Source organism: Triturus cristatus, chromosome 9 (genome assembly GCF_964204655.1).
Source record: "Triturus cristatus chromosome 9, aTriCri1.1, whole genome shotgun sequence".
NCBI classification, from domain to species: Eukaryota; Metazoa; Chordata; class Amphibia; order Caudata; family Salamandridae; genus Triturus; species Triturus cristatus.
The window spans coordinates 658,899,459-658,922,400 of NC_140592.1; the positions used below are offsets into that span (position 1 = coordinate 658,899,459).

The window sequence follows — 22,942 nt, forward strand, 5'->3', positions numbered from 1 at the left end:
CTCAGCCAATGAACATGTGAAACTGACAAGAATGCCAATGCTGACAGATGTTTGTACTATTTGACTGTAGAGGAAAAGTGAAACAACTACGTCCGTATTAATTAATAGTGTTTTATTCACAATTGATCTGTTTTTTTTCTACAAAATGAATTAATTTATCAAGATATTCTGATCTGGACACACAAACATGATTCAAACTGGTGAACACATGAAGAAAAAATATTTATGGACAACAGTTAATACATTCAAAACAAGAACAAAAATAGATATAAACACTGGGACTCAACTGCCCAAATGGCAGAGAAACAAATCTGACAAGCAATCTTAAACCACTCCTCATTCACACACACCACTCACACAAACAATTGAATTTAATATGCCTTTGGTTCTAATTGGAAACACCAAAGGGATCTCCGTACACGTAAACTTTAAAGAAAAGTACCGCTGACTAGGGTATACACAAAGTGTATTCAATTTATCATCAGTTTGTAACTACATAGAATCAAAAAACCCCAGCGGACTCGAAATACACATGACTGGAGAAAACAAAGAGAAGGTCTACGCGTTTCGAACCCCATTGGTTTTAAAATGGGGTTCTCTTCAGGACCATAACACTGCAAAGAGAAGAAAGGCAAGAGTAGATGAAAATCTGGAAAATGTAAGTGCAGGCCACACCAGACGCCTATTCTATAAGACTGAACTTACCCAGAGGGAAGTGCTTGACAAGTGCCCTTTCAGTATTTCAAAGGATACACTGAAGGGGAGAAAACAAAATCAAAAGTCTAGCATTAATAAAGAGTGCCGTAAGCACTCTTTATTAATGCTAGACTTTTGATTTTGATTTTGATTTTGCTTTCTCCCCTTCAGTGTATCCTTCTTTGAAATACTGAAAGGGCACTTGTCAAGCACTTCCCTCTGGGTAAGTTCAGTCTTATAGAATAGGCGTCTGGTGTGGCCTGCACTCACATTTTCCAGATTTTCATCTACTCTTGCCTTTCTTCTCTTTGCAGTGTTATGGTCCTGAAGAGAACCCCATTTTAAAACCAACGGGGTTCGAATCGCGTAGACCTTCTCTTTGTTTTCTCCAGTCATGTGTATTTCGAGTCCGCTGGGGTTTTTTGATTCTATGTAGTTACAAACTGATGATAAATTGAATACACTTTGTGTATAACCTAGTCAGCGGTACTTTTCTTTAAAGTTTACGTGTACGGAGATCCCTTTGGTGTTTCCAATGAGAACCAAAGGCATATTAAATTCAATTGTTTGTGTGAGTGGTGTGTGTGAATGAGGAGTGGTTTAAGATTGCTTGTCAGATTCGTTTCTCTGCCATTTGGGCAGTAGAGTCCCAGTGTTTATATCTATTTTTGTTCTTGTTTTAAATGTATTAACTGTTGTCCATAAATATTTTCTCTTCATGTGTTCACCAGTTTGAATCATGTTTGTGTGTCCAGATCAGAATATCTTGATAAATTAATTCATTTTGTAGAAAAAAACAGATCAATTGTGAATAAAACACTAATAATTAGTACGGACGTAGTTGTTTCACTTTTCTTCTACAGTCAAATAGTACAAACATCTGTCAGCATTGGCATTCTTGTCAGTTTCACACACTGGGATATACTATGCAGATCCCCAAGGTGAATCGGAAATTTGGGAACATTGCACTTTTACTAGCGAAACGAAGGGTAGCATGTAGGTGGGGGAGGGGCCGTGCACCCAAATTTAAGGAGTGGATAGATGATTTACTGTATTGTCAAGACCAGAACACAATATACGCCGAAACACAACCGCTGAGCAGTAGGCCCAGGGACATATGGGACCCGTTCAGAGCATTCTTGGCAGCTAATGCCAATCCAGATGGAGATGGAGGTCGGGTGGCCGCAGGTGTAGGTCCTGCATATATAACACAAAGTTAGTGGCGGCTCTCTACGGACTTGCTGTGTTGATAAATCGGTTTGGCGGAGATGGTGGTGCAGTGCTGAGATGGTCTACCTGCTCGAGGTAGTATGGCGTTGGTGGCACTGACGATGAGAAAGTGGTGGATGGTCTGTTTGTAAAGCAGGGGGGCTCGCATGGGAGTTGCGGAGGTATGTAGACCTGGTATAAATATCTAAATATGTGACATAGTAGATAACCACAGAGGTGTGAGGCGTAGTCTGTGCTGACGGTATTGAGGACTGTCTCCTTGGCGTATAGCCCTTTATTGCTGTTTATTCTTAGGGTTTCTGGGGCGGGGGTAACTTATGCGCGTAGGGCCTATCAGACTTAAGAACCCGTTATGTAAGAGATTACAGCTGTGTACCAGGCAGGACTATGGCGATTATGGCTTTCTGTTTAGCATTAGGTTTCTGGACATCCATACCCCAAGGTTGCCTTAGCTGTTGCAATACAGTGTAGGAGCAAAAAAAAAAAAGGGAAACGAAAATAACTTCATGGACCTTGGACTAATGAGCATCAAGAGGGGATGATATACAAGATGTGTTGCAGGGCCTTGCCGCCGGACCTCCGGGGGTGTCGGTTAAGTGGCTGTGTATATATGTGAGAGTAAAAGAGGGGCATTGTCGACTGTAGCCGGCCCATGAGGTTGTAGGCGTGATGCTGTGCTACTGTGTAATGCTGTAATAAAGGTCTATGAAATAAAAAAAAAAAAAAAAAAACTCCTAGATGTCTGCCGGGTGGAGAACTTGGGTTTCTACAGTCCTTTGTAGCACCTTTCCTTTCACACCTGGAGTGTTTTCAGCCTCTATGGGGTCATACAATACTGAAGGCCAAGTGGAGTGTTCAGGGTTGATTGCTCTTAGAGCCGAGCAGGCCAGGGGTAGACATAGGGGGCATGAGAGAGCACGTCTGAGGCATGGAACTGCCATGTTGGCTCTTGGAGACGTCGAACTCTGGGATGGCTTTGTTGCCACACATCATATTCCCAAGAAAGGGAATGCACCATGGGAACACATCAACTCTGCAGTTCTTCACATTACGTTCACGGTGTGTGTTCAACACATTTGCTGTGTAAATCACTGTTGTCTGGGTTTAAATGACATTTTAATGGTGTAAAGTAAACAAACATTTGGAGTTGTGATGTGAGTTTGTACATCAATGTTTTCTTTAACTGTGTCTGATCAGAATGCCTGTGCTGCTAGCAGCCCCATGTCATGTCCATGTCACGTGACACTTTCACCCTGGCTTTCTAAGCAACAGCACGTTGCATTTCTGGGAGTTGAACTATGAGTTTGCCATGATTACTATAGTCCTAAAAGTCCTAGTATTTGTATTAACTGAAGCATTCTGAACAGAAACGTACATAACAACCACTATTATACTTTAGTCTCAACATTATTAAAGGTGAAAACATCTACAATATTTGGTGAAATGTGATGGATGAGATATGATGCACATAGAACAAAAGATGGATGTAATGAGAGCTACTGTATATTTACAGTGACCGCAAAGAAGGATTGGGATTGACGAGGGTGTGACTGAAGAAGATCTTTGAGGACAGTTCTGAACAAAGGTAGGGAGAAAATTTCAAAATAATTTAAAGGGGAGAGTATTAAAAAATGGGGGAGCCTCGTAAGTTTGAAAGCAACTATATTCTGCTGTTCACATCTCTGTGGTGCTAATGACCATTTCCATGGCGTTGAACTGCATTTTCACGAGATGCCCTTGGAGAAGCATAATTTGGCTCCATCCTTTCACGTTTTGTTAGGCCACATATATATTGACATTTGGCCTTATGTACTCGTGTAAATCAATATTACTAATGAGATAAGATGTACTAACGGTATAGAAAGTGCATCTATTGTGTGCTTGGATATATATGTGTGTGTGTGTGCATATTAGCGTGTTTTCCATTTTTAGAAACATCTGGATTGCTGATATTAATCTTCTATAGGTTTTGATTGAAAGGTGGTGCGCTAAAATGATTTTAATGCAGTGCATTCGCCAGGGATTAGTAAGAATGTATCATATGTGTGTTCAATTTTTTTCTTGTAAATTGTGACCAGTTGTCATTTTGATTAATAATACATGCATTTGTTTATTTTGCCACATATAAGAGTACAGTATAATATAGTTCCATTTCTTTATTAAAGATTTAATTTATTAGATTATATGTAGGTTGTAGAACTAATATGGGTTTAAAGAAAACTGTTAAGTTAGCACGATTGTGGGCCTTAAACTTGCAGTCGAGACATTTAGAGGCACATGTATCATTTGAAATTGTGTTTGCAAAGGAGCAGATTCACAGAATCTGTCCCATTGCGACCACAATTTTTGCATTTGGGATGCATCATCCCAAATGCAAAAATTTGCAATTTGCAATTGCATTGCAATTGCATTTAAGGCATCGCAAATTGCGATGCCTTAAATGCAATGCAAGATTGCATTTCAAATAGGCAATTCGCTATTATGGACCGCTAAATAACGATCATTTCAACCTGATGGTATTTAGCAGAAACTTCGAAAAATGCACTAAAGTGTATTTTTCAAAGTTTCGGGTCACACACACACACCCTTGGGGCATGTGTGTGTGCAACATGGGTGCCCATCACAATTTCAGTGGTGCAACAGGGTGTCCTTTTGACACCTTTGCACCCTTGAAATTGCATGCACAATTTCCGAGTACCTATTGGCACTCGCAAATTGCGCATGCAATTTCTCTTTCATTCCTATAGGCCTGTAGGCCAATAGGAATGAATGGGAAGCCATTCCTTAATTGCGACTCTCAATTTGCGATTAGCAATTCCTACATGCATAGGCTTTTGCGAGTCCCTAATTGCGATTCCTTAATAATCGCAATTAAGGACTAAGAAAAGCCTACCTTGATGTATATGCCCCTTAATACTAACATGAAAGCTGCTTTTTTGCATGTTTTTCTTCCGTAGGTGCAGACGAAAGTCATTCATTAGTTAGTGAAAAGCACATTGTTTATTTCTGAGATAGTGAGGCGAGAAAATGCTGTTAAGGTCAAATAATTTTAATGAGGAACAAAGGGAGTGTCGCCAGTTGGTACTATCAGAAAAAGGGAGGAACCCAAGGACGCTTCAGAAGTAGAGACCAGAATATAGGAGTAGTGTTCAAGTTGTCAAGTTCTTTCTGAGAACTGGAAAAGTACTGTGATATGTAAGAGGTCATAGTCCTTGAATGTTCTTTTTGCATTTTAATTAGTGAACCCACTTTGGGGTTAGTCAGATTCCCTTTAAATTTGGAGGGATACAGACCTCTCCTCTCAGCTCTGATTGTGTGGCTTCATGGTATACATGTCTCCTTACCTATAGAACATCTACAGAGGTGCTGGTGCAGACACCTCTCTCGCTTCCTTGATTTAATAGGGTTTCCCCTATCCTTAGTTTAGTATAGGGTTCAGAAGATGTTGCAAATCTTTTCCATGTATGGTGAGAAGGATTGAAACCATTTGTCTAGTCATCAAATCTTTTTCATTTTTGCTTTGCTGCCACAGAGATTCTTACATGCTCTTTGCTGTTGAGGACCTATATTGTACGCTGCTTTGATCTTCCTTTGATAATCCTGTAATTTTACAGTATGTTTTTGAGATTGAATTATATTAGTCTTTCTTTGAGTTTGTAATAAATCTTTTAATTTCAAGATACAGACTCAGCACCCGATTCACAGAACTAACTTACTACAAAATCCTAAACTTACTACCATTTTGGTATTCACAGAAGGCACTTACTCATTTTGGGATTCACAGAAGGTACTTACTCATTTTGGTATTCACAGAAGGCACTTACTCATGTTGGTATTCACGGAATGCACTTACTCATTTTGGTATTCACAGAATGCACTTACTCATACCAACTTTATGTCCGCACTCGGGCCAGATATTCCGGCACCGTGGTTGAGATTCTGGCCCGGAGGTGGAGATTCCGGCCCGGAGGTAGAGATTCTGGCCTGATGGTGGAGATTCCGGCCGGTGGTGGAGATTCCGCCCAGTGGCTACTTAAACCTTCATTTCTAACTGCCTCAGAAAAGGAATCTCTCGCAGGACTCCATCAAGACTACAGTAAGAGCGCATCTTCACTAGCTGCCTGAAGCATACTCTCTGCCTCCCTTAAGCGTTCATTCCTTTCCTTTAATCCCTTCTGTTCCTTCCCCTGTTCCTTTTTGCACACTCTTATTGTAAGCACTATTCACGAGCATTCAGAAATTCCAAGCAGTGCATTATTTGAAGGAGTACTCATCACTGCCAAGAAAGATAGTTACAGAAAGCATTTGAATATTATCCGCAAATGGTTGTTTGATCTGTTTCCTCTATTCTAGCAAAGAATCTGTTTACTGGAAATCAGTACCATCTCTATAGAAGAGATGCAGTAACTCCTCCTAACGCTGGTATGGGGAGGGTTTGGAGTAGAACTAAGCATAGTGCTAGAATGTTGTAGATGTAGGGAGTTGATTTAGTGTGTGTGTCTCTCTCTCTCTCTCTCTTTCTTTTTCTCTGTGCATTAGATCCTCTCCATCCAAGGATCCACATTGTTTTCAATTCAGAAGAGGACTACCAGGAATCCATTGGAGCTAGAGAGAGTCAGCAGAGGTCGGAGTTGTCTCTTCTTATCCTATTCCCCTTTCCCCCTTGGAGGTACCGGCAGGTGGGCATTGGGAAATTATCATCCATTCTGCTTCTGCGGAGATCAAGGTAGTTGACAAGTAGCCAGCTATTCAAAGATTTGCAGACAGCAAGATAGTCATCTATCTTTCAGATGTGTTTTTGAAGACTGCGCTCCATAGTTTGGTGGTCTTGGTAGGCTGACCAATTCATCATGACCCGACATTAGTGGTACATGGTATCATCGGGGTAGCAGGCTCATCACAGGGGTGTTTAAGGAATATTTAAAAGTTTATAATCGGAGGAGCGGGCGAACATTTCTGATGCACGGTAAATGGAAACTGGCTGCCATGCACATGTTGAAGTTACATGGCACAATTACATTTTAGCCTATAATAGTTTTCTTGTGAAGACGTAAAGATGTTAGTGGTATAGGGGGTGGAATTGGGCAGAGTAGCTGGGATGAAGGTTAAGTATTTCAGATTTCAAGAAATTGATCTTAGGTGAAGGTGAGGGTAGTATCAAGTGACAGAGAACATGTAATGGAAAGAGGTGAAACCTTCAGGTGCTGTGTCGGCAATGACCAGATGGGTGACAGTTGATGGAATGGGGGTATGGATCGATAGTGTAAAAGCGTGAAGAGAAGTGATTGAGGAGGATGATTGAGACAGAATAAGTGTATTTATCAACGGTCATGAAATTACAGACGTGAGAAAAGACATTCTCTGAGGTGTGAAATGTGGAACAGTCCTACTGGAGACGTGTAAACATAATGAGAGATTTAAATTGATCAAGTTAAGACTAATCATCTAATGGTTTTTAAAAAGAAATATTGACCTTCGTATATTTTGCAACTGAAGGTTTAATTTAGTATTGGAGCTTTTAGAAACTGAGCTAAGAAAAGTATAGCAAAGTGACAATATATGACAATGAAACATTTAAAGATGACTTTTATCATAAAGAGTATATTTAAAGTGTACCTCATTCAAAATCTACATTTGTTCCCTATTTCCCATTATGATATGATTTTGCAGTGGTACACTCGGATGTTGACACTTTATGCACCTTTAATGAACACTTCTGCTTTCAAATCTTTGTAAATATATTAGCGTTAGACACAATAGGGAGAATAACTGCCTATAAAACTTCATTAACTCAGAAGAGCCAGGGGTACTTTTATGGAACCAGGGGGCATATTTATATGAAAATGGCACCGTGCCATGTTCTCCAAGCTATTTTGCTGTCCAGAGCTCCGTCATTTTCAAAACGTAGGGATGTTCAGGATTAATGAGAATACGGCGCATCCCTGTGCTCACCCCTGCACTAAAAAAGCTACCTAGCACCAGCGCAGGCACCCTTGGACCATGGTGCAAGGCTTCCTGCGTTGCACGAATGATTGTATTTGTGCATGAAGGGACACCTTCATGCATCAAAATCAATAATTATTGGAGTTTTGATCCTTCTATGTATGCGGCAGAATGCAGCACATATAGAAAGAACAAAAAACGAGGAGAAATAAAAGTATTCCTCCTCGTTGCGTCACATTACCTCCTCCTTTTGAAAGGAGTTCGTTTTTGGTGCTGCCTCAGATTTAAAGTTCCTTGTAAATCTGGAGCAGTGTCAAAAACCATGGGTGTTGCTGGAAGCGCCCACAGTAACACCCATTGCACACCCCTTTGCCACAGAAAACTGCATTGCAGAGGGCCATATTTCTAAGGCTGTGCTAAGCCACGCAAAGTGGCTTAGCGCTGCCTTGTAAATATGTGCTTGCCTAGAGCGCCACCGAGAGTCAAAAAAAGGGATGCTCCGGTGGCGCTAGGGGCTTGTAAATAAGACACCAGGTCTGACACAACCTTCACTTGCAGTGTCCACATCAATGACTTGTTTGTATCTGCCTTACATTGTAAGTAGCTAGCTCTGATGTATATGCACGCCCCCTATAGATTTTGTAAATTACTATTATTATTTATTCTTCTGGTTGATTCTGCATACAACTGCCCAGGTTGTCCAGCAAAGTCACTGTACAGTGGTCTAATGACATTAGTCTCTCGGTGCTAATGGAAGCGTTCAAATAAAACACATCAATGCTCGATGACTCACTACGCCTCTCTGACAGGCTCTTGAATAGCAATCACCTCTGGCTCTCATGGAGTTACTCTAACAACTGCTAGTGTTGCTTGCTCTTGCTCTATCACGTATCTCAATCAACCACTGGAGGATTTCAATCCAACTCCATTGGATAATTGCCTGGTTTTCCTTATTGCTGTTTTTCCTACTTTAATTTTTGTTATTTTGAAAAATGAAAATGAATAGAGATGGAAATTTGAGCCCCATGGCGGCAAGACTGGGAAGAGAAAGTTTAATTTCTACTGAAAGATGTATTCAAGTTTGTGGTTGTAGAGTTGATTTCTCTATCCCTTTATTTACAACCTCTGATATGGAGGCCCATAGATATCCACAAAAGCTCTATTTAAAACAGGCTTCCATGACCCTGTGTTAAAAGCACCGTCTTTCTGCAATAGCAGCTCGTGTTATGAGCTGTGTCTTTCACAGAAATGTCATTTTTAAATCTCTGCCACTATGTTCAGTGGTAATGCAGGATCAAATGCTGAAAGATCAAAGAGTGATGCAAAATGGTGACCTGCAAGGTCTGATAAAAAATAGAGCTCTGCACTCCTTGTGATCGCATTACATTCACTCAGGTCCTGATCTAAGTGGTGTTGTGTCGGATTTGCGTTGATGCAATATATGAAGAATCCCTGAACAGCAGTGTCATGAGCCCCAGCACAGCCAAGGAAGTTGAGCCCCTGACTGCTGATTTTGTCCTAAACTCTAGCAGGGATCAAAAGGTCCCCCAGGCCATTCATTGCAGCTGCTGCACAATTGATAGCTAGGCCCCAATGTTACTGCGGAAATGACATTTTCTGATTACTTTCCTACAGTTTCTGTACATAGTTAACAATACCCTATCTTTCAGAGAATGCAGTTTGCGACTGTTGTCATTCTGTGTGTTGTGTATTGCAGTTACGAAAGTGCGAAATATTTGCGCTTCCATCCGTATTGGTAATGGAAACATGTGTGTATTGCTATTATACATTTGAAAATCTTGCCAGTGTTTGCTGGAATAGCAGAAGGATTCTACCAGCACGTGAGATGCATTTGCATTGATTTATTAAAACATTGCTGTGTTCCTGACCACTGGCTGCCCTCAACACTTTGAACAGGTGCAGCACTGAGCCTGGGATTGCTTAGCGCCTGGTGCATGTGCATTCACAATCTTTCTCGAAAAGGATGCCACTTGTTTGCCTGCTGTAGGCTTAGTTAGTTGCACTATAGTGCTGTTGCTTCAAATAACAATGACCTACTAGGTGAAGGCTATTTCTCAATACATTTAACGCAACAGAATCAACACAAACAGTGCCTCTCCAACTAAAAGCAGAAGGACTTTCACGAGGCTGACTTGAAATATCACCTAATTGAGAACGTTGTAAAAACTTGCACATTGACTCACTCATCGATCTGTACATTCATCACAGTGACTTAAGCACCCACTCCAGAGATCTGTCTGTAACCTACAGTCTAACGGCTAGAGCCGTTGACTTCGAAGCTGAGGAACCAGGCTCGAGTCTTGGCTGGGACGCTCAACATGCTGTGTTTCTGGGCAAATGACTCAATCTCCCCATGCCCACCAAAAATGAATATTTTTACTGTAATGCAACTGGTGCTTATGTGAAGAGCTCTAATACCTAGAGGGTCAAGTTTGCGCTATATAAAACTCACCCAAAAAAAAACCCTCACACCTTAACTGTTCATGTTCTGTGAGTGATGAAAGCTTGCACAACTCTGCCATGACACCCAATTCCCCAGCACACGCTTAATGTCTTTTTAGAAGTAAATAATTAGTCAATGTTGGCAAAAGTGTCAGTTTCTTTATTCGTCTTTTTCGTAGGTCCATCAATCTCAGCCAACACGTGTTTCGTCACTAATCGGGTATCAAGTCCCGCAACTTCTTCAGGGCTCTATAAGTGGTACGTCATACTTTGCTCACGGTGATAATTCCAAACCACAGGCTATCTGTACCGCTGCTTCTTTGGTGTAATGCACTATGTGTATCAGTTTTCCCTAAAGTCAAACAGCCTGGTAATCCAAGTATTAGGGCGCAAAAGTATCCAAATAGGTGTCACCATATCCTCTTTTCATAAGCAAGTCACCAGCATACATGCCAACATTTAAGAAGAGCAAAGTGGGAGATTTATAAAAAAAAGAAAAAAAAATCGGGAGAATGGGGCCTTCAATCGGGTTTCTGTCATGTATGGTCTTTGGAAGTGTGCTGCTGCAGGATCGGACATTTGAAACCAAATTCACGTGTTTTTTTTAATCACCTTTCAGAAGCATGGAGCGCAATGGCAGGCAGAGAGAGAGGGGGATGCAAGAGTTGTGCACTGGCCTGGCAGGTTGCGGTCAGTGTATACACCCCCCCCCCCTCCCTCCCCCGTCAGCCCGGGCTGAAACAACTTCCGGGCACACACACAGCACCAATTGCATTATTCATTCTTTTTCCTATTTTTGTATTTTCACTTTTGTATAGTATTTTATACTTCATACTATATTTGGGTCCCCCTTTTCTAAGTTTGGACACAATACATCTTTAAGAGATAGAAATGGTTAAACACAAGGCACATGTCCAAAACTCAGTAACCGATATTTCATGCACGACTATTGGCTCATATCTGGTACGAGCAGTTAGTGAAATTACTGAAGAAATAGATAGGACAGAACGTCGGCTGTCATTGCGACCAGGTGTGGTGGTTGGAGGCTAAATAGGTCATGGTAGTGGGTTAGTACCAGAAGGGAATGCACAATTGGAGGAAGCAAATCTTATGAGATCCATGAGGCTTCTGGGGTCTCCCAAAGTGCAACAGAGCAAGAGCCCATTACACACACTGACTCCCTATGCATTCGTACATTTGATGGACGACTGAACCCAAAGAGGAAGAGAGGGTGCAAGAATAATCAAGTAATGGCAGGAGGCAATAAAGGCAAGAAAGAACCAATTCAGAGGTCCTTAGACCCAGCCAGTAAGAGCATAACTGACCCAGACACCTCCTTAAATATGCAAACAGCACAAATAGTAGTCGCTATAGTATCTAAAATATAGGATTTGTTAAATCCAATCCGTGAAAAAATTGATAAAGTTCCTGTGACATGGCCAAGATTAGTGGCTCACTTAGGAACATCAGTACTAACCTCGAGAAGGAGAAGGATGTAATAAGTGGGGGTACCTAAGCTGTTGCCACCGATAACTGTTACCTCAGACAGGGTAATAAACAAGGTGACAAGTAGAGAACTAGACGGGGGTACCAACGATCCAATAATTGTAGGGCATAAATACGGGGGAACTGAGTCGGCAAATATTACTGTAAGACAGCAGACCCCGACAAATCAAGACCAGCAAATTCAAAGGCACAGACCTGATCTGGACCAATCACCTGTAAAATATACCCAGATGAGAGATAATGTTGCACACGAGGCAGAAGTTGATGTTTTTAATAATTTGCCACCTGAATGCTGCCCTTATGTGGCAGTCCTAGTTAATGTCCTCCTTTGCAGCCAGGCCAAAAGGAAACCCATGACACTCTAAAGAATAGAGTGGTACATTGGTTAGAAAGCAATTGTGGGTACCCGGTGGCAGGTGCTAATCCGGATACTATTAACACAAAGAGTAAGTTGGATTGGCCCCTTATGGAAAAATCTCAAAGGAGACTGTATGATTTTTAATTAATGAAATCCAAGTTGGGCAAGAAACACCCTAGATAGAACCACCCCACCGATTCAGGTCTACCAGAATATGTCAATTACAACCTCTTGGTTTCTTCTATAGGCATCTAAGGTTGACACAATACGGGGAAGATGGGTCTGATCATCTACGTATGACCCAAGAATTCAAAATCCATCCACCATATGTACTGCCGGTCTCCAATAGATATCAAGCCCTGGGTACCCTGTAAGATAATGATTGACAAGAAGTCAACTATGCCCTCAGTGCTAAGATCTTTACCGCTAAAGATGGGAACGCTGACCATGGTGGGGTATATCTAGACGCCATTGCCTCTCCTGATAAAGATTCGGGAACTGACTCCACAAATTTCAAGTGCACCCCCACAAATATAGAGAGAACCCCCTTAGCTATTTTTAACCAAAATGAGGATAAGGAAAGCAAGTGTGAGTCCTCTACTGTTAACTCAGGGATTGAAGTAGAAAATGGATATAAAATTGCAATTTGGAATATTGCTGGTCTAATAAGTAAACATGATTGTTAGAAATGGGGGTCTCTAGTTGGCACAGGTATGCACTTGCGACAAGCAGGGACTCTCAATTCCAAGTCAGAGTAAGGGGATCACCCTTTTAAATAACCCCTGCTCACCCTTCAGGTAGTGTGGCGCAAGCAGTCAAGACTATTCTCAGGGCGTCATAGGGTAAGCATTTGTGAACACATACAGTAATACAATGACACATCACAAATGGACACCAGTCAAGGTTATATCAAAAATAGGTTTCTTTATATAAGGCTTAGCACAAGACCAGAACAACGATTAAAATGACCACAGTATTATTTTAAAGTTCAATGTTCTTGCAAAAAGGCTTAAAATGCAAAAATAGGCTTCTTTTACTCAATTCTGCTTCTTTTCAGGCTTTGTACGGTTCGTACCTGGGTGTATGACTCGTCCGCATTAAAAACAAAGAAAGTACGAGTCCAACAATCGGTGCGGACTCCGGGGTCCGGGAAGCGCATGCTGCGGTGCGAACAGAACAAAGTACCTTAAGTTCGTGGGGTCCGCGACGGACAGTGCGGGACAAGTTGATGGGTCCGGGTCGTAGTTCGGCAGCGTACTCGGTCTGGTCCGGTCGCGGCGTCGGGACGCGGCGTTGGTACGGGCCCTTCAGGGGTACGGGCAGATGATCCGGATCAGCTTGCAGAGTCCGTGGCGTCGGCGTTCGGGCCGTACCTTCGGTGCGGATCGGCGGCGACACTTCTCGGCGCCGTACAGCGTACGGGGAGGATCAGCGTACTGCGGCTTCTCGGCTCTGAGTACGGCACGGTGCAGTACGTTAGCAGCGTACGGACCGTACCTGCGGGACGATGGACCTTGAGTCCGGCGTACAGGGTTCGGCAGCCAGGGTTGTACGCCTCGAATTGGCGGGGAAGGTTAGGTGCAATGCAGCCGGGAGGGATACGGCGCGTACTAACGCTTTTGGATCAGCGTAGACGCACGGTGCCGGGCGGCAAAGACACGGCTTCGCGGTGGATGTAGTACGAGGCGTACTGGGGCCAAATCCAGCGGGAAACAAGCACAGATCGTCCAGGCAACTCAATTTTGGAAGGCAGTTGAGTCCAATGGTCCTGGGACTCAGTTCAGGGGGCAAGCTCTTCTTCCAAGCCCTTGGAGATAGTTGAAAAACAAAGTACAAAGTCTTTTTCAGTCTTTTCCTCTCCTTTCTCAGCAAGGCACCAACTGCAGGCCAATCCCCCAGGTCAGGGAAAGTTACTCCTCCTTCAGCTTCTTTCAGGTCCTTCTAGTCAGGCAGAGTTTCTTCGTGGTTCAATCAGGATCTGATTTCTTAGGAGCAGGGCTCCTACATTTATACCAAGTTTCTTTTGTCTTTACAGGCCAGGGGGGCCTTTGCATAATCCCAGTCCAGTTCTTTTCAGTGAGGAGCACTTTGTTGTTGAGACTCTGGCTTCTTCTTTCAGAAGGCAGGGCAGAGACATCAGACGCTCCCCAGGGGGTGGAGCCAGCATTGTGGAGGCAGAGCACTGTCCTATTCAGAGTCAAGGTGCACTCCTCCCACCCATCCTGGTGTAATCTTTCTATTCACCACTTGGCAGCCCCAGCCTGTCTCCTGGAACTTCCCAGCCCTGTCACTCAGGCTACACACAAAGAAGATAGCCCTCCCCTCCAGAGGCGGACTGAAATGGTTAGGCAAGCAAATGCTAACTTTCTAAAAGCAGCATTTGCAAACACAGGATATTAAAATAAACTTTACTAAAAGATGTATTTTATTATTCTGAGTTCAGGCATACTAAACATGAATTTCTACCATGCTTCCTGAGCCTGCTAGGATTATAGAGTGTTATAATCTAGCAGCCCATTCTGGCCTATGGAGTGCAGGTAGCCTTCAATAGTGAAAAACGAAAATGGGTGTAATTCACTATTAGGACATGCCACACACCACAGGGCATGTCCTACCTTATCCTTACAATGCACCCTGCCCTAGGGCCTACCATAGGGGTGACTAATATGAAGGTAAGGGAAGGTTTAGGGACTGGCAAGTGGGGACACTTGCCCAGTCAGCATGACAGTACCAGCCTGCATGCAGGTTCTGAAATGGCAGACCTTAGACACATTTTACCCCGCTGCTTCTGTGGGTGGCACAACCAGTGCTGCGAGCCCACTAGCAGCATTTGGATATACAAGCCCTTGGCACCCCTGGTGCACTCTACTAGGGACTGATAGTAAACCAAATAAGCCAAACATGGAAGTCAATTCACATAATACATTTTACCATAGGGAGCACTTGCCCTGTGCACTGGATGGCAGTGTCACAGGGCCCTGAGCAGCTAACACCAGCACAAAAATACATTGAGGCACAAACAAAAATGGAAGGGTGACCCACGCCAATGGTGCCCGGTCTAACAATGATTCTTTGGGATGACAAGATTTTATCAACGAACTAGACATGATTTGCTTACAAGAAACCTGGTGCATTGACCCTATTTATATAGAAGGATTCTCCTCACACTGGTTATAGGCAGTACCATCTCCTGCTGGAAGAGCGAAGGGATGGGCTCCTCATCCTTGTCTCAAAAAAGTTACCGGTAATTGTAAAGAGGGTTGTCACAATAGGAGCGCACTCACAAATCATGTGGTTACATTGTAACGATAGTAGAGATGTGGTTGTGGTTAATTATCATAATAATGTGTTTGACTCAACCCGCAGTAGTATTGTTCTAGAGTTGGAAAAAGGGCATGATAATACATTGTTAAGTTCTATTAACAACAACATCATATTTATTTGGGTTGGGGATTTTAATATTTAAATATGCCCTTTGTTGGCTACTCAAGTATGTGGGGTTAAGAACGAAGAGGGTGATGATTATATTCATTTCCCACACAATGATTATGGAGAAGCCCTGAACTCATGATTGCCAAGTATGATTTAGAATTGTTACAGTGTGCTAGTAATATTAACGGTGACCTAATACCAACTTTTATAGGTAGGAATGCTGCATCTATCATCAATCATGTGTTAATTGATTCTAGTGCTAGCTTTATGTGTTCTTCTCCACGGGTTGCCCAGCTAGCACTGAGTGGTCACAACTGTATTATAATGAGTCCCCTTCTCGGGTACAAAAGCCATAGTCCATCCAAGTACCATAACTAATATTGCTGCATTTAGACCTAGGGCCTGTGTTAAATGGGAGGGTGTGAAACCCCAAAAATGTTTGCATGAAATTGTTATAAACTGTGGCATGGAGATTTCTATTGCCATAACATTGTTGTTAGCTCCTATGAGTTGACAGCTAATTTGACCAATATTAATACTAATATTGATGGAATTCTGACTGCTCCTTTTAGGGAAAAATAGGCAATGTAGAGGGGGGGTTGACTATACCTGCACCCAAGCTCTAAATCAACTGAAACAGGCCCTACACTGCAAACCAAGAGACAATGCACTAATGAAAAATCTTCAGTTTAATTATAAATCTTTCCTTGAGGTGAGGAAAAAGGAGCTACAGGATCTAGCTTGGGATAAGCTATCCACGGCAGCAGATACAGCTAATAATAAGTTATTTTGGGAAACAGTGAATTCGCCATTTTTAAAGTTTGATTCATTCTCTGAATTGCTATTCCATGTTACATGTGAAGCGTGGGTGTCGCATTTCTTAAGTATTTTTATTCCATCAGATTATGAAGCATCTTGCACAGAGTATTTGGCCTGCTTTACCACTAAATATCACAACTGAAGAGGTTCATATGGGATTAAAGGGAAGCAGGGGGGAAAAGCCCCGGGCTCGGATAGGGTCCCAGTAGATGTATATACAGCTGCAACAGATGTATGGGGGCCCATTCTTACTAGGGTTTTTAATACAGCCGCAACAGAGAATATACCTCCCCAATGGGGTCAATCTGTTATTATTCCTATTTATAAGAAAGGCAATAAGTCAGAAGCAAAAAATGATCGCTCCTAGATTTGTCAGTAAAGGTGATGAGTAAAGTATTATTAGTGAGATTAGAAGAGTGGGCAAATGAAAATGAGATACTCTCCCCAGCGCGATATGGTTGTAGGATTGGGTTAGGGACGATAGAGCAATGCATTAATTTGAAATTACTAATAGGCAAATATACATGCACCAAAGAAGGGAGATTATATCTTTGCTTTGCAGATTTTAGCAGTGCTTTTGATCTTGTTGACCACACAAATCTTTGGCCAACTCTGCTTAACCTTGGCACGCCTAAACCGATCATCTGTTTCCTTGCAAGGCTTTATGAGATGCTATCATGCAAGGTGCGATATGGGCATCGTGGCGAGTGTACACCAAATTTTGATTTAAAATGAGGTATTCGCTTGAGCTGCATCCTCGCCCCACTCTTTTTTTTGTTATTTATAAATGAGGTCGACAAAGTTTTGCAATTTGTCCAGATAGACACCCCACAAATCACCTCTAAATATATACCGGTGTTGCTATATGCAGACAACGCTGTGTTGCTTTCTAGGACCCCGGTAGGCCTACAATGATGAATTGATAATTTTACAAATTTGTTTGCTGCAAGGAAACTGCTAATTAACAAAACAAAAACTTTTACTATGATATGTGGTCCTAAAAAAAAGAAATGTAAAACTTTTTTTATTGATAGCACCCCTGTAGAAACTGTTAACACTTTTTGCTACCTGGGAGTAACCTTCTCGGGCAGTGGGAATTGGATACATGAATTAACCAATGTTCGATCTAAGATGATTAAGAGCGCATATGGGGTTTTTAGATTTGCATCAAAATTAGGCAATCACCCTTTCAAGGAAATGTTAGCAATATATAAGGCTTGAACTGTTGCTACTGCCCTATATGGTGCAGGGGTGTGGGGTCATAACTGTAGCCAGATACTGCTGCGAGAAGAAAACTCCTTTTTAAAACATCTCTTAAGTTTACCCAAACAGCGTCCACAGAAGTAATACATCAAGAAGTAGGATTCGTATACTTAGCCGATCTGATTGCTATGCAGCCGCTGTTGTTATGGAGATCTATCTGGGCTAAAGATGAAACTAACTTTACAAAATCAATCATTAAGGACTGCCTCTGCCTGGATAAAAAAAGTGCATTCCTTGGTAAAATATATAAGTGACATATATAGTAAATTATTTAAGTTAAACATTGAAATAAAACCAGGCCAAGTGATTACCTTAACTAAACAGGAAATTAAGGATGCATTTTTGACTTATAAAACAGAGGCCCGTATGAGAGTGGTAGGGAAACAATCAACTTTCATATTTTACCAAACAATCGAATCTAGGAAGGGAGTCCTAGATTTTCTGACTCGGGTGACAAAGCCTACACATCGTTTTTTATTGATTAGACTGAGACTTGGAATAGTACACCATTTAGTCGCTTTTCCTGTGATGAAAATGTGCCCCCTAGATTTCATTACAAGACCGGAGCCTACATTATGCAATAACTATTATTGCTGCCCAAGATATGCAGCCCTTCAAAGTGTAAAATCATTACATCACAAATAAAACATTCCAATCAACATAACCATGTGCCATAGCATCCAAGTATCTTCCTCTTAGAGCTGCGAAAAGATATGACAACTTCTTCACCATAGACGTCAGTGTCGATCTGAATTTACAAGGAGGATGAGTCTGAAAAAGAAAGAATATTGGTAGCCAAAAAAATAAATTGAAATAAATAATTAAAATATAAGTATACATCCACCAGGGAGTGGTGGGAGGGATAATGTCAACCTCCGTTGTCTTTAATGAAATCAAGATTCTCTCTGTATGATAATTGGAGAATCGTCATTTCATTACAAGACCGGAGGCTACATTATGCAAGTTTAAAGCTTCGCAAAACTACATTGTTTACATGCTCTACAGGTTTAAGGTAGAATTTAACAAAAGTGGAAGCATTTGCTGCTTTAAGGATATCAGAGAGTGAGCCTCCCCCCCAGAAAACTTTGCTGGCCATAGCCCCTCGTGAGGAATGTGCACCAAATTTTGATATACCTGCTTCCAACATAACAGTTCTAACCCATCTAGAAATAGTAGCAGAAGAGACTGCCTTGTAGGGTTTAACAAAGGAAATCAGTAGCTGCTTTTCATCTATGGGTCTAAATACATTCATTTTTTGTTCATATACTTTCATGCAACTTACCACACAAAGTTTGGGACAGTCAAAAAATAAAGGGTAGAAAATATTTTCAGACATTGTTTTGGTTCTTTTCCATATTTCAAAGAGTACACCATCAGGAGAATAAAATCTATTAGAAATTTCTAGCGCTTTAACATCTGACACTAAAAGATATAAGGCAAAGTAGTGTAGCTAACTTAATGGAGAGTTGTTTTCTCGTAAGAGAAGAATTATCGGGCCAAGAAGAAAAAAGTTCAAAGACAAGATTAACGTTCCATAAAGAATCATATTTTGACTTAGGGGGACGTTTGAGTCTTATACCTTTCATCACTCTACGAATTAGGGGGTCAGTACCGATAGAGAAATCATTTAATAAGGAATGGCCTGCGGAAATTGCTGATCTATAGCAATTAACTGTTCTATAGCAAAGACCTGATTTAAAGAGGTCTGCTAGGAAGTTGGCTACGTCAGTTACAGGTGGCTCCACAGGATCCATATTCCATTCCACGCACCAACTACACCATCTTTTCCAAGCCCCAGTGTATCTTCTCCTTGTTCCTGGAGCCCAAGACTCGTCCAAAAGGTCTTTAGCTTCTCCCGAATGGCCTGAGTATCTTCTCGAACCCCTGAAATCTTCCAGGCAAGAAGGTTCATTTTTTCCTCTAAAAGATGAGGATGTACCTGAGGAGTCCTCAATGAATGGGATCCCGGTTGACACTGAACTCCTACGAGGTTGGAGCCAACGTGCCATTTGCCTGCTCGGAAACGCTAACGCCAATCTAACCTCCGAAAGACGAAGGGCAAAATTAATGCGCATGAACCCCTAGTTGGGAGATCTAGCGAACAAAGATGTTCAAGGAGACCCGAATGGTCTACTCTTTGGAGAGACCTTCATTAAGACACTTGGTAAATACGTCTCCACATTCTCCGCCTTTAACAAAGCCCAAACAAACATGAGACGCATGTTCGAAGGAAGAGTTTTTGGAAGGGCTGTCAGGGCAGGACCAGCTGCGCGGCGTGGATATAACAGGTCCTTTACCAACAAACCAACGCGGTTTTTCAAGATACTATCGGGAATAACAGCTTCTTCCCCCAGAGGGGCTGCAACAGTCGAACACAAGGCGGAAACAATCGAGGAAGATTGCAAGATCAAGGACAACGAGGTAATGAGCTCTCCTCTTGGTTCTTCCCCCCAAAGGTAGGGGGAAGGCTCTCTCTTTTCAGCCACAATTGGTCATCCATAATGAACGATGTCTGGGTCCTAGAGACTGTAAAATGCTTCAAAATAGATTTTATTACTACTCCTTATCAGACCAAACAACCCAGAGAACTTTCACTAGACCAAGAACAATCCACGCTAGTAGATGCCGAAGTGAGTCAAATGTTAGCCAAAGGGGCGTTTCTTATTGTTTCAAATATTGGTCCGGGCTTTGTGAGCACAATCTTTCTCGTGAAAAAGAAAGAAAAGGGCTGGCGCCCCGTAATAAATCTAAAGGAATTAAACTCCTTCCTTGTATACAGACACTTCAAAATGGAGGGTATACATCTTCTGAGAGATATTCTCCAAGAGAGAGATTGGCTTATAAAACTAGACCTCAAGGACATCTATTTTACAATCACTATGGATCCAGATTCTCAGAAATACCCAAGGTTTGTATGGAGGAATACAACCTACCAGTTTCGCTGTCTCCCCTTCGGCCTATCCTCAGCTCCTTGGTGCTTCACCAAGGTCCTGAGGCCAGTGGTCACCTCTTTAAGGAGAAGAGGAGTACGTCTGATTATCTACCTAGACGACATCTTATTGATATCTCAAAGCCAGGCAGAATTACTGACTCACATGAAATGGACTGTAGATCTCCTAGAGAGTCTAGGTTTCATTATCAATGTAGAGAAATCCATTATGACCCCTTCACAAAACCTAGAGGTTCTAGGTTTTCAGGTGAACACACCTCTAACTCAATTACAACTTCCCTCGAAGAAATTATCAAAAATAAATAAAGAAGTTTCCTATGTTTTGTCCAAAGACACAGTGAGCCTGAGGGAACTAGCAAGGATAGTAGGGCTCTTATCTTCATCCATTCAAGCAATTTCCCCAGGGCCCCTTCACTACAGGGTCTTACAGAGACTAAAATCTTCAGGACTGAAGAAAGGTCTTTGGTACTCGGACATCGATCCCCTGTCTCTGGAAGCTCGAGAGGATCTCCTATGGTGGCACAACAACTTAGACAGTTGGAATGGGAAAGCAATATTCAGGAATACTCCACATCACACACTGGAATTCAATGCGAGCAATCTAGGCTGGGGTGCCAAACTAGGAAAAATAGAAACTGGGGGGAAATGGTCCTAGGAGGAACTCACCCTACACATCTTAAACCTGTAGAACATGTAAGCAACGTAGCATTGCAGAGCTTTAAACTTGCATAATGTAGCCTCCGGTCTTGTAATGAAATGACGATTCTCCAATTATCATACAGAGAGAATCTTGATTTCATTAAAGACAACGGAGGCTGACATTATCCCTCCCACCACTCCCTGGTGGATGTTTTACCAATGTTAATTTATATCAAAGTTACTTATATGGATTTATGGAAATAGTCTCTACCAATATTCCTTTTTTCTATTCCAGACTCTACATCTTTGTAAAGAAGTCATAATGACGTTTATCTTGGAAGAAGTTGTCTATCCTTTCGCAGCTCCAAGAGGAACATAGTTGGTTGCCATGGCGCTTTGTTATTGTTATTTGGAATGTTTTATCTATGATGTACTTGTTACACTTAGATTTTCTAACTCAGGTGACAAAGCCTACACATCGTTTGTATTGATTAGACTGAGACTTGGAATAGTACACCATTTAGTCACTTTTCCTGTGATGAAAATGTGCCCCCTAGATTCTACTCCCTGCCTTTGTGATGGGCAATCTAAGCAAAGCACAATGCACCGTATGCTCTTTTGTAATTTTTATCTGTGTTTTAGGCGTTATTATTTGAAACCACTTTTTATAAAATACAATGTGAGAACGTATAAAGCTGCATTGAAACTACTCGCTGCTAATGATCCTGGGATATGTTTTAATGTTGCATTATTTATTCTAAAAGCAATTAATATAGGAAAAGGCATTGTCTTCTGATAATTGATCAACAAGTATTTGATATAGAGTGTTTTATGAATAACTGTGAAATGTATTTTTTTTTTAAAGCACTGTTTTTAGAATTATATTTTAAACTTATAATTGTTTTTATGGTTGTTTGTACATGCCGAATAAAGGTTATATTGATACAGTCTCAGTTCTGTGAGAAAGAAAAGCCTTCAGTGCTGCTGCCTAGTATGAACCTGTACTGTAATTGGAAAGGCTTGTGCCTATGCTACCTAGCTGTACCTTTCCTCTGAAGTTGGGAAGCTTGCAAGAGGGGTAGTTGCAATGTTTTTTCTTCAGCTAATAAAAATACAGAGGATATTGTGAATGTAGGGCAAAACCTAGTTGCGGCCCTGACCCAGTGCCCCTGGTTTTAGTCACAGTTTCCCAGCTTGACAAAACTGTGTGACCCAAAGAAATTACTTTCTTCCCTCAGCCTCTTTTTATTAATTCATCACAATCTTGATTGGATCATCACACTTAAGAGTACCTTCAAATAATTCAGTTCATGATGTACATTGTACAGAAACCTCTCTCATATAGTTTAATAGACCATAATGTTGCTTCATCTATAACAACAATAAATGCCTTGACTAGGTGGCACATGACACAATTGACTTGCATGTTTGGTCATTAATGAAATTGTCATCAGGGCAGAAGGGGAAAAGCATGTGATGCCCATTCAGTGTCAGAATTTCACATTGTCTAATCAGGAATCCTGGTTTTAATCCTGGCTTCCAAACTCGACCAATCAGTGTGAGCGCAGGTGAATATTTCTCTTCCTGGCGCCTCCTTTTCCATGATCATCACATCAGAAAGCACCTTCTAATAATGTAGTTCA

General features: G+C 41.7%; 1 long non-coding RNA gene across 3 annotated transcripts in view; it reads left to right on the forward strand.

The window, feature by feature from the left end:
- Nucleotides 1–22,942, forward strand: part of LOC146798452 (uncharacterized) — a 199,078-nt gene that overhangs the window by 106,230 nt on the left and 69,906 nt on the right. For all 3 annotated transcript variants that reach the window (XR_014969169.1, XR_014969167.1, XR_014969168.1), the window contains exon 2: nt 3,440–3,511. This is a non-coding gene — a long non-coding RNA (uncharacterized LOC146798452). The remainder of the gene's footprint in view (nt 1–3,439; nt 3,512–22,942) is intronic.